This window comes from Pan paniscus, chromosome 6, assembly GCF_029289425.2.
Source record: "Pan paniscus chromosome 6, NHGRI_mPanPan1-v2.0_pri, whole genome shotgun sequence".
Classification (NCBI taxonomy): domain Eukaryota; kingdom Metazoa; phylum Chordata; class Mammalia; order Primates; family Hominidae; genus Pan; species Pan paniscus.
In genome coordinates this window covers 161,774,366-161,790,616 of record NC_073255.2, presented here as the reverse complement: position 1 = coordinate 161,790,616, position 16,251 = coordinate 161,774,366, and the positions used below count along the sequence as shown (strand labels likewise).

Here is a 16,251-nt window from a genome sequence, read left to right as displayed (position 1 = left end):
ACTGCACTTCAGCCTGGGCGACAGAGCAAGAGCCTGGGAGAATGTGTTTAAATGGTGAGGGGGAAGAATGAATAAAAGAAGGAAAGCTTAAAATACATTAAGAGAAAATATATTGATGATGATGGAAGGGAGATGAAATTGGTCAGGGTCCAAAGCCCATGTGGAGGGCTTCACATAAAAAGGAGGAATAGTATTTCTCAGCTGGATGCAGCCAGAGATGGAAGGAGGATAGCATCTAAACCTTCCCTATAGTTTTCCTCAAATGGACAGCTCCTGAGTTCATGCATTTGTCACCCCGGCTTCTGCGTGGGATATAACTACAGGGATGGGGAGGGGAAACAGGAGATGGGCTAATACTGAATGCTTCCTGTTGATTAAAAAGGCACTTCAAACATAGCTAGCTGGGCGCGGTGGCTCATGTCTGTAATCCCAGCACTTTGGGTGGCCAAGGTGGGCGGATCACAAGGTCAGGAGTTCGAGACCAGCCTGGCCAAAATGGGAAACCCCGTCTCTACTAAACAAATACAAAAATTAGCCAGGCATGGTGGCCTGCGCCTGTAATCCCAGCTACTAGGGAGGCTGAGGCAGGAGAACTGCTTGAACCCGGGAGGTGGGGGTTGCAGTTAGCCGAGATCGCGCCATTGCACTCCAGCCTGGCGACAGAGTGAGATTCCGTCTCAAAAAAAAAAAAAAAAAAGTTAGCTATATCCTCCTGCAAATATGTATATAAAGAAGATATTTTAGTTCAAATTAGCCTTGGAAATATTCATGTAATTCTTTATTACATTTAGTTTCACACTAGGATGATTTCCTTAAATGACTGAAGGCATATATCTGAAATTAGCAGAGAATTCATGTTTAACAATTTATCATTATAAATGATAAATTATAATATTTATCAATTATAAGTTATAATAAATATTAAATAAACTATAATAAACCTATAAAATAATTTATAATAAATATTAATTATACCACAAAATCATGGCCCTATAAAACAATTACAAGGTTAATCAAATCTGTCTGTAAATAGCAAGACTCAATGGTGGCATTATGCCAATGCCCGAAATTACTATAAAAACTCCCAAATAACATTGTTATCCTTGTAAATGCTTCCTTGTAAAGACTGCAGTAGGTGCCTATTTCTTGGAGGAAGAGAACTGGACATTAAAAGAAAGGCTCTGCCTACAGGAGCTTCCAATCTACCAAAGGGAAGCTCAAATCCCGCCCAGCGGACCCGCCCGCTTCCCCTAAGCTTGCCTCCCGCCACGAAAGCTGGAAAGTCACTGGGGGCGGAGCTAAGGGGAGCTGCGAGAATTCCGGGGGATGTGACCGGACTGGGCGGGGCCTGTACCTTGGCCCTGCGCTCCCGTTGACGTCGCATCCTGTCAGTATTTCGCCAAACCTCCAGGCGCCATCAGTGTGTGAACCGTTACGCAGCTGGTCCACCGCGGGCGGAGAACAAGCGTCTATGCCCAGGGATCCTGCACGCATGCGTGGAGCTGAACCGTCAGCGTGCGTGTGACGTCACCTGCGCGCCCGCCTAAACTCTTCCTAGGGTTCTTTCTAGAGTACGGGTGAGTGAAATTTGTAAGGTTTGGTGTGTTCATTTGAGTGGGTGCCGGACGTAATGGGCCCGGGATTGAATTAGTTTAGATCAAAATTTGATGTAATTATCGCAGAGAAACGCTTTCTTACGAGTGTTTATCTCGAGCCTGCTGTGTTCAGCATCTTTCTTGGTGTTTTGGGAGAAGCAGACAGGAGTTAAGTCCAAGTCCCCGCCCTCACAGAGCTCAGGTGGCTTGGGGGAAGGTTGGTGCGCAAACATTAAAATTAGATATCGACACTAGTGAGTGTCCCCGTCAAGAGGTCTGTGAAATAAGGTTGAGCCTACGATGCAGAAGTTAATCTCCGTTCAGTAATTTTTGTTTCTTCGTTTATTTAGCGGGTGAAGGGAGGGGGCCACAGAAACATGTTGGAGTACGATGCTTTTGGTGCACAATTTGCCTATACAATATTACAGCTCCCGTGGGGGTTAAAAAAAAAACACGATTTTTCAGCCTCCCTCTTCCCCAATAAATTTTACATTTTAAAGCACAATGTTAAAGGCGTTTGTTAGTGACGTTACAGATCTTAAAACTGGCTTTTTGGAGGTACTTTACGCAGCTAAGTAGAAAATGGTTAAGTTTCAGTTCCTTGGAAGAATGTTTTGTATTGATCTTTGCAATAAAAATGTAAAATAATCCATCCTCCTGTCACCCCCCAACCGCGAACCGTGTTAACTATAATAAGGAAAAGCATAACTAAGTCAAAGAGACTTAAAGCAAATTATTGACTTCATTTTGGGTAAAACACTGGTTTTGTATCTTCAGCAGCAAGTTGTCAAATTCCCTAGTTGAATTTGCTTTGGACATCAGTGTGAAGCAGAACTGATATGCCACTTGAATTAATAAAGGAAGTCAATGGGGTGCCTGAAGTTCAGCCGCTGAGTAAATTACATAAAGTAGATTTCGGATCCCTACAGCCAGGTTACAATTATAGCAAGAAATATATTCAGGTAAGAATTTCTATAACTCAGAATGCTTTTTCCTACTAAAAGGAATGCAGTTTTTAAATGTTGAGTTTATTTATGAGAACTGGTTTAGGTATGGTTTTTATCTTTGTCATAACATTTGAGATTGAATATTTCAATAAGTTATTCAGTACTTATTTAGCAAACAATTATCAAATTCGTGTGTGAAACATTGCAGTAAGTTTCTGAGGTACAAAGATGAATAAATATAGTCCCGGAACTAAAGATAATCACATTTCTGTGGGGTCTGACAGATCAATCACCTGATCTCCAATTAAAATTAATAGCATTGTGATGTGTGAACATGAGAGAGCTTTTGGTTCTGACAGATCATGAAAGTTGAGCTGGAACTTACAGGATAACAGACTGTGCTGTACCTTCCTTTGAGGTAAAAAGCAGTCCTTATGTGCATGTTGAGGAATTTGGATATTACTCTAAAAGCTATGGGAAGTCTTTAGTAGGTTTTAGCAGGAGAAAGACATAATTTACTTTGAGTTCAAAAAACTTTGCTTCTAGGTAGACAATATATTGGCGAATGCAAGATTAGAGGAAAGATGTTTAGTTAAGAGGCAATTACAGTAATTTAGGTGAGAGTTGATGATGATCTGGGCCAGTGGCAGAGGGGATGATGGGAAGGATATTGAAAAAAGATAGTAATAATAATAACTAAAGTAAACATTCATTGCATTTTTTTCCATGCGTTAGGTAGTTTTTACGTATATTATTTAATCATCACAAAGACCTATGACATAGGTACTGTTATTAAAGACACTGTGTTTCAGAAAGGTTAATCAATTTGCCTGAGATCATATTGATGATATGTAGTAGAGCAGGAATTTGAATATAGATGATTTCCTTTAGACTTGACAGGATAAAGAAGCAGAATCAGTAGGTCTTAGAGAACAATTAGACTAGAGTGGCAAAGAGAAATTCAGGAAACTTCTGTTTCTAATTCCTAGCCAACAAGGAGAAGAAAATAGGGGGTACATACTTAGGGAGAAACATGATGAGTTCAATTTTGGTCATATTTGAAAGGTCTTTAGAGGTATATAAACAGTAGTGTGCAGTAGGCAAGTGGATTGGGGAGTTTGAAGCCCAAAGGGACTCTCATTTAGATGGGTTTGAGCCAAAGCATAGAAGAGAAGAGAACCACGTTGAAGGAGTCAGTGAAAGAAAGTAGTATGAATAAGTAGCAGAGATGGTCTAGAGAAGGAGGAAGAAACTCAGGAGTCTTTGATACGTAAGAATGCAAATTTCAGTAACACTTGTATAGATTGTTGTCTAGTAGGCACTCTCCTAAATGCTTTGTATATGTAATCTCTTTGTATATGTTCTCTCCTAAGAACTCTAAGTATTATTCTCATTTTATACCTGGAAAACAAACACAGGTTAAGTGATTTATTCAAGGTCTAATAGCCAGTAAGTAGCTGAGCAGTGATTTGCATTCCCATTGTCTTTGCTACTAAACAGAGCATTATGTTGCTATTAGATGCTCAAAGGTCTGAAAAGTACCTGTTCATTCTAATAACCAAGAAATTATTGATCACTTGGAAAGATTAGTTTTGCTTAAACACTAAGAGCAAATTCATTTTTCAGTAGTTTGAAGATTGAATGTCAGGTGAAAAAATGAAAGCAGAAAATGTCTTTCAAGAAATGAGTTGTGATACTTTTGATAATTTAAACAAAATTTTTAAAATTTATTTTGTAAATAGGTGTGGGAAACAAGTGCAGTTTTGCTATGTTGATATATAGCACTGTGGTAAAGTAAGGGCCTTCAGTGCATCTGTCACTGGAGCAATGCAGCTTGTACCCACCAAGCAACCTCCCATCATCCACCCCACTCCTAATCCCCTACCCCTCCAAGTTTCCATTGTCCATCTCTGTACACTCTGCTTCTGTGTGTACACATTATTTAGCTCACATTTTTGAGTGAGAACATGCAGTATTTCTCTTTCTGTGTCTCAGTTGTTTCATTTAAGATAATGGTCTCCATTTCTATCCATGTTGCTGCAAAAGACATAATTTCATTCTTTTTAATGTCTAAATAGTATTGTGTACATATATGACTTTTTAAATCCAGTCCTCCATCGATGTACACTTTGGTTGATTGCATATCTTTGTGATTTTGAATACTGCTGTGGTATACATATGAGTGCAGGTCTCTTTTTTATTTAATGATTTCTTTTCCTTTGGGTACATACCCAGTAGTGGGATTGCTGGATCAAATGGTAGTTCTATTTTTAGTTATTCGAAAACTCATTATACTGTTTTCCATAGAGGTTGTACTAATGTACATTCTCACCGACAGTGTATAACAATTCCTTTTCCTTGCACCCCAATGTCTGTTTTTTCTTTGTCTTTTTAATACCCATTCTGATTGGTGTAAGGTGATATTTCATTGTGGTTTTAATCTGCATTTTACTGATGATTAGTTATATTGAACATTTTATCATGTGCTTGTTGGCTATTTGTTTATCTTCTTCTGACAAATGTTCATGTCCTTAGCCCACTTTTTAATGGGCTTATTTGGGGGTTTTTTGGTTGAGTCCCTTGTAAATTCTGGATATTAGTCCTCTGTTGAATGTATAGTTTGCAAATATTTTCTCTCATTCCTGAGATTGTTCATTCTGTTATTTCTTTTATAGCACAGAAGCTTTTTAGCTTAATTAAGTTTCATTTGTCTATTTGTGTTTTTATTGCCTGTGCTTTTGAGGTCTTAGTCATGAATTGTTTGCCTAAACCAATATCTAGAAGAGTTTTTCCTAGGTTTTCTTCTAGTATTTTTATAGTTTTGGGCTTACATTCAAATCTTTAATCCGTCTTAAGTTTGTTTTCGTGTATGGTGACATATACGTTCCAGTTTCACTCTTCTGCATGTGGCAATCCCGTTTTCCCAGCACCATTAATTGAAAAGTGTGTCTTCTCCCCAGTGTAGTGTTATTGCCATCTTTGTCATAGATCAGTTGGCTGTAAGTATTTGACTTTATTTCTGGTTTCTCTATTTTGTTCCATTTATCTGTGTGTCTATTTTTATACTAGTACCATGCTATTTTGGTTGCTGTAGCCTTGTAATACATTTTGAAGTGAGGCAACGTGTACCTCCAGCATTGTTCTTTTTGATTAGGATTGCTTTGGCAATTTGGGTTCTTTTTTGGTTCCATATGAACTTTAGAATTGTTTTTTTCTAATTCTGTGAAGAATGACATCAGTAATTTGATAAGGATTGCATTGAATCTGTAGCTTTGGGAAGTATGTTCATTTTAATAATATTAATTCTTCTGATCCACGAGCATGGGATGTTTTTCCATTTTTTTATGTTGTTTACAATTCCTTTCATCCGTCCTTTGTAGTTTTCCTTGCAGAGATCTTTCACCTTGTTAGTTAAATATATTCCTAGGCATTTTATTTTATTTTTGTAGCTGTTGTAAATGGGATTGCATTCTTGATTTGGTACTCAGCTAGATTTTTATTGATGTATAGAAACATTACTGATTTTTGTACATTGATTTTGTATCCTGAAGCTTTACTTAATTTACCAACCTAAGAGATTTTTGGTGGAGTCTTGAGGGCTTTCTGTATACAAGATCATATCATTAGCCAACTATGATAATTTGCTACTTCTTTCCCAATTTGGATGCCTTTTGTTTTTTTCTCTTGCCTCATTGTTCTGGCTAGGACTTGCAGTACTATATTGAGTAAGAGTGGTGAAAGTGGGTATCCTTATCTTGTTCCAATTCTTAGAGGGAATCTTTTCAACTTTTCCCCAATTCAGTATTATGTTGGCTGTGGATTTGTCATACATGACCTTTATTATGTTGAGGGATGTTCCTTCTCTGTCTAGTTTGTTGAGGATTTTTGTCATGAATGGAAGATGAATTTTATCAAATGCTTTTTCTTCATCTGTTGGGATGATCATCTGGTTTTTGTCCTTAGTTCTGTTTATGTGATGTATAACACTTACTGATTTGCGTATGTTGAACTATTCTTGCGTCCCTGAGATAAATCTCACTTGATCATGGTGTATAATCTTTTTGACATGCTGTTGGATTCAATTTGCTAGTATTTTGTTAATAATTTTGCATCGATGTCATCAGAGATACTAGTCTGTAGTTTTTGTTTTTGTGTTCTTTGTCTGGTTTTGATATCAGGGTGATACCTTGTAGAATGAGTTAGGGAGAATTCCCTCCTCAGTAGTTTTGGAATAGTTTCAGGTGGATTGGTGTTAGTTCTTTTTGTGTTTTGTACATCTAGGCTGTGAATCCATCTGGTCCTGGACTTTCTTTTATTGGGATTTTTTTATTACTGATACAGTCTTGCTGTCATCATTGATCTGTTCAGGAATTCTCTTTTCTTCCTGGGTCAGTCTTGGGAGGCTGTATGTTTCCAGCAATTTATCCATTTTCTCTTGGTTTTCTAGTTTATGGGCATATAGTTATACATAGTAGTCTCTGATTACCTTTAGAATTTCTGTGGTATCAGTTGTAATGTCTCCTTTTTCCTCTCTGATTTTATTTGGATCTTTTCTCTCCTTTTCTTGGTTAGTCTAGCTGGTAGTTCATCAATTTTGTTTCTCTCTTTAAATAACCAACTTTTTTTTTTCATTGATCCTTTGGGCTTTTTTTTTTTTTTTTGGATTCTTGTTCATTTAGTTCTGCTCTGATCTTTTTTATTTCTTTGCTTCTGCTAACTCTGACTTTCGTTTGTTCTTGTTTTTCTGGTTTCATTGAGGTGTGATGCTAGTGTGTTAATTTGTGATCTTTCTACTTTTTTTCACTACTGAGTCCCGCATTGTTTGCTTATCTGGGAAATTTTTTATAGCTCTTTTATTTATTAAGCTTATTCTGGCAGGATATAAAATTTTGGCTTACAGTTTTGTTTGTTTGTTTGTTTGTTTGAGCACTTGGAAAATGTTATTCTTTCTCTTCTGGCCTGTAAGATTTCTGCTGAAAAGTCCAGTTAGTTTTATAATGTTTTCTTTATAGGTGACTAGATAGATGCTTTTCTCTTGGTAATTTTAAGATTTTTTTTTTTAACTTTGACTTTACACATTCTGAATATAATGTGTATGATGAAGTCCTTTTTGCAGTGTATTTTCCTGGGGATAGCTGGGCCTCCTGTATCTGGATGTCTGACGCTCTTGCTAGACTTAGAAAGTTTTCATTGATTATTTCCTTAAATAGGTTTTTTTAACTTTCTAATCTCTCTTCCCCCTTAGGAATACTGATAATTCATATGTTTGTTTGCTTTATGTAGTCCTGGACATCTCAAATGGCTTTGCTCATTCCTTTTTATACTTTTTCCTATTTTTGCCTGACCGCATTATTTCAAAATTTCGTTCTGTCTTCAGGTTCTGAGATTCTTTCTTTTGCTTGATCTAATCTGTTATTGAATCTTTTGAATATATTTTGTATTTTCTTCAATTTTTTAATTCATGGTTTCCGTTTTCTTTTCTTTTTTTAAAGATGTCTGTCTCATTGGTAAATCTCTCATTCATAACCAGAATTCATTTTCTGATTTCTTTGTATTGGTTTTCAGATTTCTCTTGAATCTCATTAAACTTCTTTAAAATCACTATTTTGAATTCTTTGTCTGGCATTTCGAGGATTTTTTTTTAATTGATATATATTGCTAGATAATTGTTGTGGTCTTTTGGTGATATCATATTTCCCTGCTTTTTCATGTTTCCTGTGCCCTTCCTTTGATATCTGTGCATCTAGTGTAGCAATTGCTTGTTCCATTTTTTTTGAAATTGCATTTGTAGCAAAGAAATGTTTTCTGAAGATGTATGTATGTTGTTGGTTAAGATACTTTGGCTTTGATTTTGGGTGCCTGTGGTAGTGTGGCCCTTATATTAAGAGTGTATGAACATTTCCTTTCTTTTTCAACTTACTTATGGTTTAGTATTTTAAGTATCTCTTAGCATATAATGGGATCATGCTTTTTTGATCCAGTCTGACAGTCTCACTATTTAATCAGCATAGTCAATTTATGTAAAATAATTATTGATATGGTTTTGTTTGTCTGTCAAACAATTTGAGTTCCCTTTGTTTTGCCTGTTTTTTGTTCTCCTTCCTGAGTTCTTTTGGGTTAAATATTTTTTATTCTATTTTATTTTCACCATTGGCTTTGAGCAACACCCGTTTTGTTCCTTTAGTGGTTATGCTAGTACTAACAATATACATCCTTACTAAGGTATACTTACAGCTACTATTGTACCACTCCACATGTTACAGTTGTTATTTCTTATGTCCTGCTTTTTCTTCCCCCTTGACAAATGTAAGAATCTTATAATAGTGAAATTCCATTTACTCACTCCCCTGTTCATTGAACTGTTATAATCTTTTACATGTACATGTATTATAAACTCTATGTTATATTACTGCTTTTGTTTAAACAATGAGTCGTCTTTTAAGGAAATTAAAAGAAGGAAAAAGTATAGTCTTTATATTTACTGACATATTTACCATTTCTGGTGTTCTTCATTTTTACCTGTAGATCCATTTTTATCTGGGCATTGTTTCCCTTCATTGTGAAAAACATCTACCATTTCATATATTTCAGCTGGGGATAACTTCTCTTAGCTTTCATTCATTTGAAAATGCCTTTATTTCATGTTTGTTTTCAAGGATATATTTATTGGATATAGAATTCTGTGTTGACTTTTTTTTTCTTTTAGGACTATAGAGATGCCGGTCCACTGCTTTCTGGATTCTGTTGTTTCGTATGTGATTTGCATTTTTTTTCCCGCCACCTTTCTGTTTTATCTTTTAGTTTCAGCAGTTGGACTGGCATGTGCTTAAGTAAGCTTTTTCTTTGAATTTCTCCTCTGTGGGTAACTGAGCTTCTTGGATTCATTCAGTGTTTTTCATCAAATTTGGGAAATTATTGTATAATATTTCTTGAAATATTTTTTTTTCCTGCCACATTATTACCCTTTTCTCTTTTTTGGGATGCCAATTACGTGTGTATGTTCATGTGTTAGGCTATTTGATACTGTAACACGGATCTCTGAGATTCTGTTCCTTTCTCCTTTATTTTATTGTGTTTTATTTGTGTGGCAGAGAGGATTTTCAGTTGAGTAATTTCTGTTGCTCTCTCTTTGAGTTCACTGAACCTTTTGTCTGCCATATCCAATATTCTGGATGCATTTTTAGTGAGTTTTTAAATTTTAGTTGAGGGGGTGAGGGACAAAATGCATCTGATAATAGAGAGAAATCTACATTTCAGTTTTGCTTGTCTATATTCTTCATATAGACATTTGTTTGTTACACATTTTACTCACCTATTTATTTCTTTTTAAGTTTTATTTCTATTTATTTTCCTGGAATTTTCTTTCTTATTAAATAAGGTTTTATGAATTACAGTTGGTCTTTTCTACTTAATTGCATTTAAATGATTATCAGATGCTTGTTAGCATTCTCAACTTATTTTACATTTGGTCAGTTAGTGTGATATTTCTTGTATACTTGTATTTATTAATAAAGTGCTATGATTTGATTTTTTTGACATATCATTAATACTGATTATTTCCGAGCTGCATCTAGTTTTGACGTACTTTTATTGTTTTGTGTGCTTGATATAGAAATGTTAAATACTATGACAGTTTGCTAAGTTCTTATTTTATTTTTGTTCCTACTTATATTAGTGAAATATTTTTTCAGTTTCAACATTTTCTTATTTGTTTGCTTAAGAGATGGATCTTGCTCTGTCACCCAGGCTAGAGTGCTGGGGTATGATTGTAGCTCATTGTAACCTCAAACTCCTGGGCTCAAAGAATCCTCCTGCCTCAGCCTCCCAAGTAGCTGGGATTATAGGCACATGCCACCACGCCCAGCTAATTAAAAAAAAATTTTTTTTATAGTGGCAGGATCTTTCTGTGTTGCCCAGGCTGGTCTCAAACTCCCAGCCTCAAGCAATCCTCCCACCTTGACCTCTCAAAGTGCTGGGATTACAGGCATGAGCATTGCCCCTGTCCAATTTTAACATTTTTATTAATGAATTCTTTTAGCTATAAGTGAACACATTAGTATCTAGTAGGGTTAAAACTAGGAAATAGCTTTTATGTATTTTTCATGGTTAACAGATTGTTATGTAGAATGCTCACTTTTTTTAAAAAAAGATTGAAGTATTTGTGTTCTTTTACATATCTGAATAATTTTTCAGCTCTCTATTGTGTACTTACATACCCTTTTCTAACCTGCAGATATCTATGTTTTTTGAATTTTATTAAATGGATTTTAGTGCTACATTCTGTTTTTTGCATACACTTCTGTGAGTTTTGACGAATACATGCAAATGTGTATGTAACCACAATCACAATCAATTCGTTCATCACCTTCCAAAATTTTATAGTTAGCTGTTTTGCCAACTCTAACCACTCATGACCGCTTACCAATTTCCTGACACTGTTTTTTTGTTTTTCAAGAATGTCATATAAATGGCATTATACAGCATGTAGCCTTTTGCATCTGGCTTCTTTCACTTACTATGATACGTATAACATTCTTTCAGGTTGTTTTTTTCTTTAGTATTTCTTTCTTTTGGTGATTAGAATTTTGTTGCAGCCTATTTATCCATTGCCCAGTGTAGGAATATTTGGATTCTTTCCAGTTTTTGTGATGGTGAATAATGCAACTGTAAATATATATGTACAGATTTTTATCTGAACATAGGTTTTTATTTCATTTGAGTAAAGGTCAAATGTTCAAATAGTTCCTAAGCAATAGTATGTGATATAGCTCATAGGTTGGCATGCTACACTTCTCTAGATTCAGCTGTTAAGGAGGCAAGGCACCCAAATAGATTTAGGTAGTATATTACTTATTGGCACAGCAGGGAACATGAACTTTATGTTTGCACTGGTTCTTCTTTCCTCCCCAAGTCCCATGGGGGCAGGGCCAGGTACATAACGTGCACACGGAGTTTGTAGCACATCTGAGGGGCACTGAGCTTAGAAAATCCCCAGTTTTTAAAGAGGGTATATTAGTTTGTCAGGTCAGCCATAACAAAGTACCACAGATTGGGTGGCTTAAACATTTATTTTCTCATAGTTCTGAAGGCTAGAAGATCAGTATCAAAGTGACTGCGGGGTTGGTTTCTTCTGAGGTCTCTCTCCTTCGCTTGCAGATGCTCACCTTCTCGCTGTGTCTTCACCTGGCGTTTTCTCTGTGCGTGCCTGAGACTCTGTTGTGTTTCTGTGTGTCCCATTGTCTTTTGGGGATACCAGTCAGACTGGTGGCACAAAAGAGGCACATTCTAATGGCCTCTTTTTAACCAAGCTACCTATTTAATGGCCCTGTCTCCAAATACAGTCAAATTCAGAGTTGTTGAGGGTTAGAGCTTCAACCTGTAATTTGGGAGAACACAATTAAGTCCATAACAGGATGTGTTACATTTTTTATATCTATACTAATTCATTTTTGTCCTAAAAGCAAACAGGATTTCTAGAATACAGGCAGACTCTTATTACAGTTATGCACCATATACAACATCTCAGTCAACACTGCACTGCGTATATATGATGGTGGTCCATCCCATAACATCATAGTATTGTGTTTTTACTCTACCTTTTCTAGGTTTTTATATGTTTAGATACATACATACTTACCATTGTCTTATAATTGCCTACAGTATTCAATACCGTATATGTTGTACAGGTTTATAGCTTAAAAGCAATAAGCTATATTGTATAGCCTCGGTGTATAGTAGGCTGTACAATCTAAGTTGGTTTAGGCATATTCTGATGTTCACACAAAGACGAAATTGCCTGACAACACATTTTTCAGAATGTATCCCTGTTGCTAAGCACCACATAATTATATTATTCTCAGCAATAACTCCCTGCCCATCCTCCCCATTCAGAGTGATGCAGTGAGGGCCAGATGTCTTCCTGCTGTGTGAAGGGGATTTCTTGTACTCTCAGAGAGGAAGGCTAAAATGATGCATCTAGGAGTTTATATATGGCAGCTATTCAGCTTTACCCCTCCCGAGAGAGGGAGAGAAACCTCATTTCCTTAATGTAAATACGTCATTTGGAATTTAAGGGAATAGCTATAGATTTCATCTGTTGAATTGTAAACATGTAATTCTGGGACATCAGTCTCTCTGGAAGTCTCTCAGTGTCCTTTAATTTTCAAAGCTTGTCTTTTAACTCAGGTTCCAGTTTTCTTTGCTCACTTCAACAAGGGCAGGGACAAATTTCCTACCACCTTTCTAATGGAATAACTTCCATTGTAGGTAAAACTGTTGACATAATGTATAACATGATCACCCAAAAAGGTCGTTTACTGAAGACTTGAATGTTTCTTATGTTTCTTATTACTACCCCTAGGTGCAAGTCACACTGTTTATTTGGTTAGTTTCTGCCTTTCACACAAGAAACGCAGTCCCAGTGGCACACATGCTACCCCTGAAAACAAACAGTTTATAATTGTTGGTCCCCCCTCTAGGAAGTGTGTATTAATAGATAGGCAGGCAGCATGGGTTGACAGTGCCTCTTGTATTGTTAGTTAGCTAGTAGTCTCCTAAGGCCCCTAGTTTAGTCCCGGTAATTTAGTTTGGTCTGGTTTTCAGAGAGACTGCCTCAGGGCAGCTGGTTAAATTTGTCTTAATTTACTAATCCATTTGTCCTAGTTATGGATGGCATTTGGAAGTAATCAGCATCCAAGCTGCAGGAGCTGGGCCATGCCCTGCTGGCTCATGGTTAGAGCAGTTGGGTGAGACTTGGTAGGCAGGCTTAGCAGTTGATTTACTTTCAAATTTCCCAGTAGTTTCTGAGAGTAGCACCAGAACATTTTTCCTTGGGAAAGGAGGTTCCTGGAGTTCTGAAAGACAAAGATGATTAATGCCTCCCCTCCCCTACACCTCCTGGGACCTAAGGGATTCCCTTTCCAAGTTCTAGAGTTTTCTTCTCCAGGTGCTAGGGCCCCTTCGCAGGTGCTAGGAGTGTCTTCCTACATGCTTAGGTGCTTTTTGCTCTCTTTTCATTGTTCTAAAACCAGTGTGGCCCATTCCAATAACTATAACTTTATATTTTTTCTGATTATCCCCTCTACTCTGAGACTTTTCTTCTAGTTGGATCACATACAAGTGGAGCAAAAGCACCTGCTTTGAGTTTAATTTGATTAATGTCATTTAATCTAATTGATTGTGGTTCTCTTGATTGCTTTGCGTTTTTTCTTGCCTCTTTTGTATGCCTCATATGTTGTTATTGTTCAAAGCTATACGTCTTGTGTAGGACAGTGGAAACTGGGGTAGTTTTTATTTCTGGGCGTGTGTAGGTCTTTCTTTGTGCTAGGCCTTTAGTTTGGTGCATTGAGTTAATCTAGTCGGGTTAGAGTTAGGTTTGGGATTTGTTGTTGTTTTTGGTGCTTCAATGCACTAGAGGCTTCATATTCCTCCAGAGTTACTTTGTATGTAGGATCGGAGATGGTTGACGACAGGATTTTTCTCTTGTCTTCCCCATCCTTAGTTTTAGGTCTTTCCTTTGTGCTTTGCCTCAAATAAGATCTCCTCCCTGCTCAAGGGCTTCTCTTCCGGTAGTAGACCATGTTACTTTTTACTAGGTACTGGTTAGCCTTTAATAGGTAGATGTTCTCTGTTCTGATGAAGCCTGTCTTGGTAGCAGTAGGTCCTGGGTCTTGTGAGTGGGGCCTTCTCAATGATCCTGCTTTGCCTCTAGCTGTATAGGTCTGGGCCTTACACCTATGTACCCGTTCCTGCCCATCCCTAACAGGGATAGAAGGTGTTTTTTTCTGTTCTTGCCTTCCAGCTGCAGTGGGTTTTCACCAATGGTCTTGGATTGACATGTTTTTTTGCCCTTCTCCCAGCATTTTAAGTCCTTTGTTCTGAAAGAAAGATAGAGGAGAAAGAGCCAAGCAGAGTTTCCAGCCTTTCGTGCAGTAACTGCTGCTGCCATTGCCCTACTTCTGTCCTGAACCTTGTCAGGTCTGTAGAGAAGCGCATGTAAATGAATGAATTCCCCTGTGTTTGCAGCTTGGGGGCTCCATGTGTTTTCATTGCACCATACTTGGCCTCTAGCAATTCATTAAAGTGTTAGATGAATTTTTCTTACAGATGTCTGGGAACATTTGTCATTTACCTTAGGTAAGCAAGTTGCTATAAAAATTTTATTTGTATCTTGGTGTGATTATAAACTTTGGCTCTTCTTTGTAACTATTTTTTTCTCATTTCAGGGAAATCTTTCACTTATCTCTTCTTTAACTTATCATAGAAATAAAACAATTGTTTTATTCTCATTAGAAGTAATGAGAATTACTTGCTTTCCTCAGATTTCTGCTTAGTTGGTTGCCCTGTGACCTCAACTCTCTGATGGGTCAAGAAAGGTTCTGAGATTTACAGATTAACTTTTTATTGTTGACACTTTTTTCAGCTTTCTATCTTCTAAGTGTAACTACTTTTACTTTTGACTATGAATCATGCATTGTTGATAACCATATTTTTATTTATGTTCCTATAAGTAAAATTGATGTATAAGTAAAATTGAGTCCTATTTTATAAGTAAAATTGATCTATTTTTTATTAGCTATATCAAAGTCTGGAATATTAGCCTGGGAGGCTAATAGGATCTATTTTTAAATTTTATTTACAAAAACCATCCAGATTAAAAACTTTATTTTATCTGAGACTCTAAGTAACTTTCTTTAAACTGACAGAGCTGGTTAGTTACAGAAACGGAACAAAGACTAAACTGTACTTGTGTCTTAATCTGTTGATTTGTCCACACTATATGAGATTTCTGTTTTGCATTTCTAAATCTTTATTAAGTTTTCATTTCTTTCTAGGAGCAAACATCATTTTATTGTTTTGTAGAGAACAATATTATAGATTAAAACAAAGCTAGGGAAAGTTGATCTAGTTATCTGCAAAATAAGGAACTGATAGTACTTAACTAATAGGATTACTTAGGAAATTATATTATAAACCTTGAAGTATTTGTAGATCTGATTTTTCTCTAGAAAAACAAATTCAGCAGTTTCTTGTCTTAAAATAGTTACTTGAACACAGTACTTTGACTTCTTGAAAGAAAACTGTTGCTATAGAAAATTCTAATTTTTATTTCTATCTTGGTTTTATTATAAACTCCTTTGACTCCTCTTTGTAACTATTTTTTTTTTCTCATTTCAGGGAAAACTTTCACTTATCTCTTCTTTAACTTATCGTGGAAATAAAACAGCTGTTTTGCAGATTGGACTACAAGGTATATAGTATAAGCAAACTATTTCTACTTATCTTTTTCCCTGTAATATATAAATATGTGACTTCATATATATATATGTGTGTATGTACATACATACACACACATACATATAAATGATTTCTGACAGGTAGTACATTAATAGTAGTACGAAAATCTATAGAATGAAAAATCAGTCTTTCCTCTAGCAAAGTTTTTCCCAAATATCCCTTCCCTTTCCCTCCCATTTCTTCTATTCTACTTCATAGCCCTTTACTCTCATATCTAGACCATTGCAGTAGCTAACTGCTTCTAGTTTCACTTATGTGACTTAAACATCTTAGCAGCTTAACTGTCTTAAAACTTGGCTTTTAACATGTTACATAGATGTACTTGTTACATAGCTGTATTTGTTACCTAGGTGTTGTTCTTACATAGGGAGAATTCTTTCTCCATATAGCCCTCAAGTAATCATGGTAAGCTA

General features: G+C 36.3%; 1 protein-coding gene across 5 annotated transcripts in view; it reads left to right on the top strand.

Annotated features, from left to right (window-relative positions):
• Window positions 1–1,310: 1,310 nt before the first annotated feature.
• POT1 (protection of telomeres 1) overlaps window positions 1,311–16,251 on the top strand; it is a 118,291-nt gene continuing 103,350 nt past the window's right edge. For 2 of the 5 annotated variants that reach the window (XM_003815460.6, XM_055115362.1), the window contains exons 1-3: window positions 1,311–1,577; window positions 2,373–2,557; window positions 15,719–15,791. The gene's annotated coding sequence lies outside the window, so the exon portion shown is untranslated. Of the gene's footprint in view, window positions 1,813–2,372; window positions 2,558–15,718; window positions 15,792–16,251 lie in introns of all 5 variants that reach the window. The other 3 variants (XM_008968450.4, XM_055115360.2, XM_055115361.2) reach the window with 3 other exon arrangements.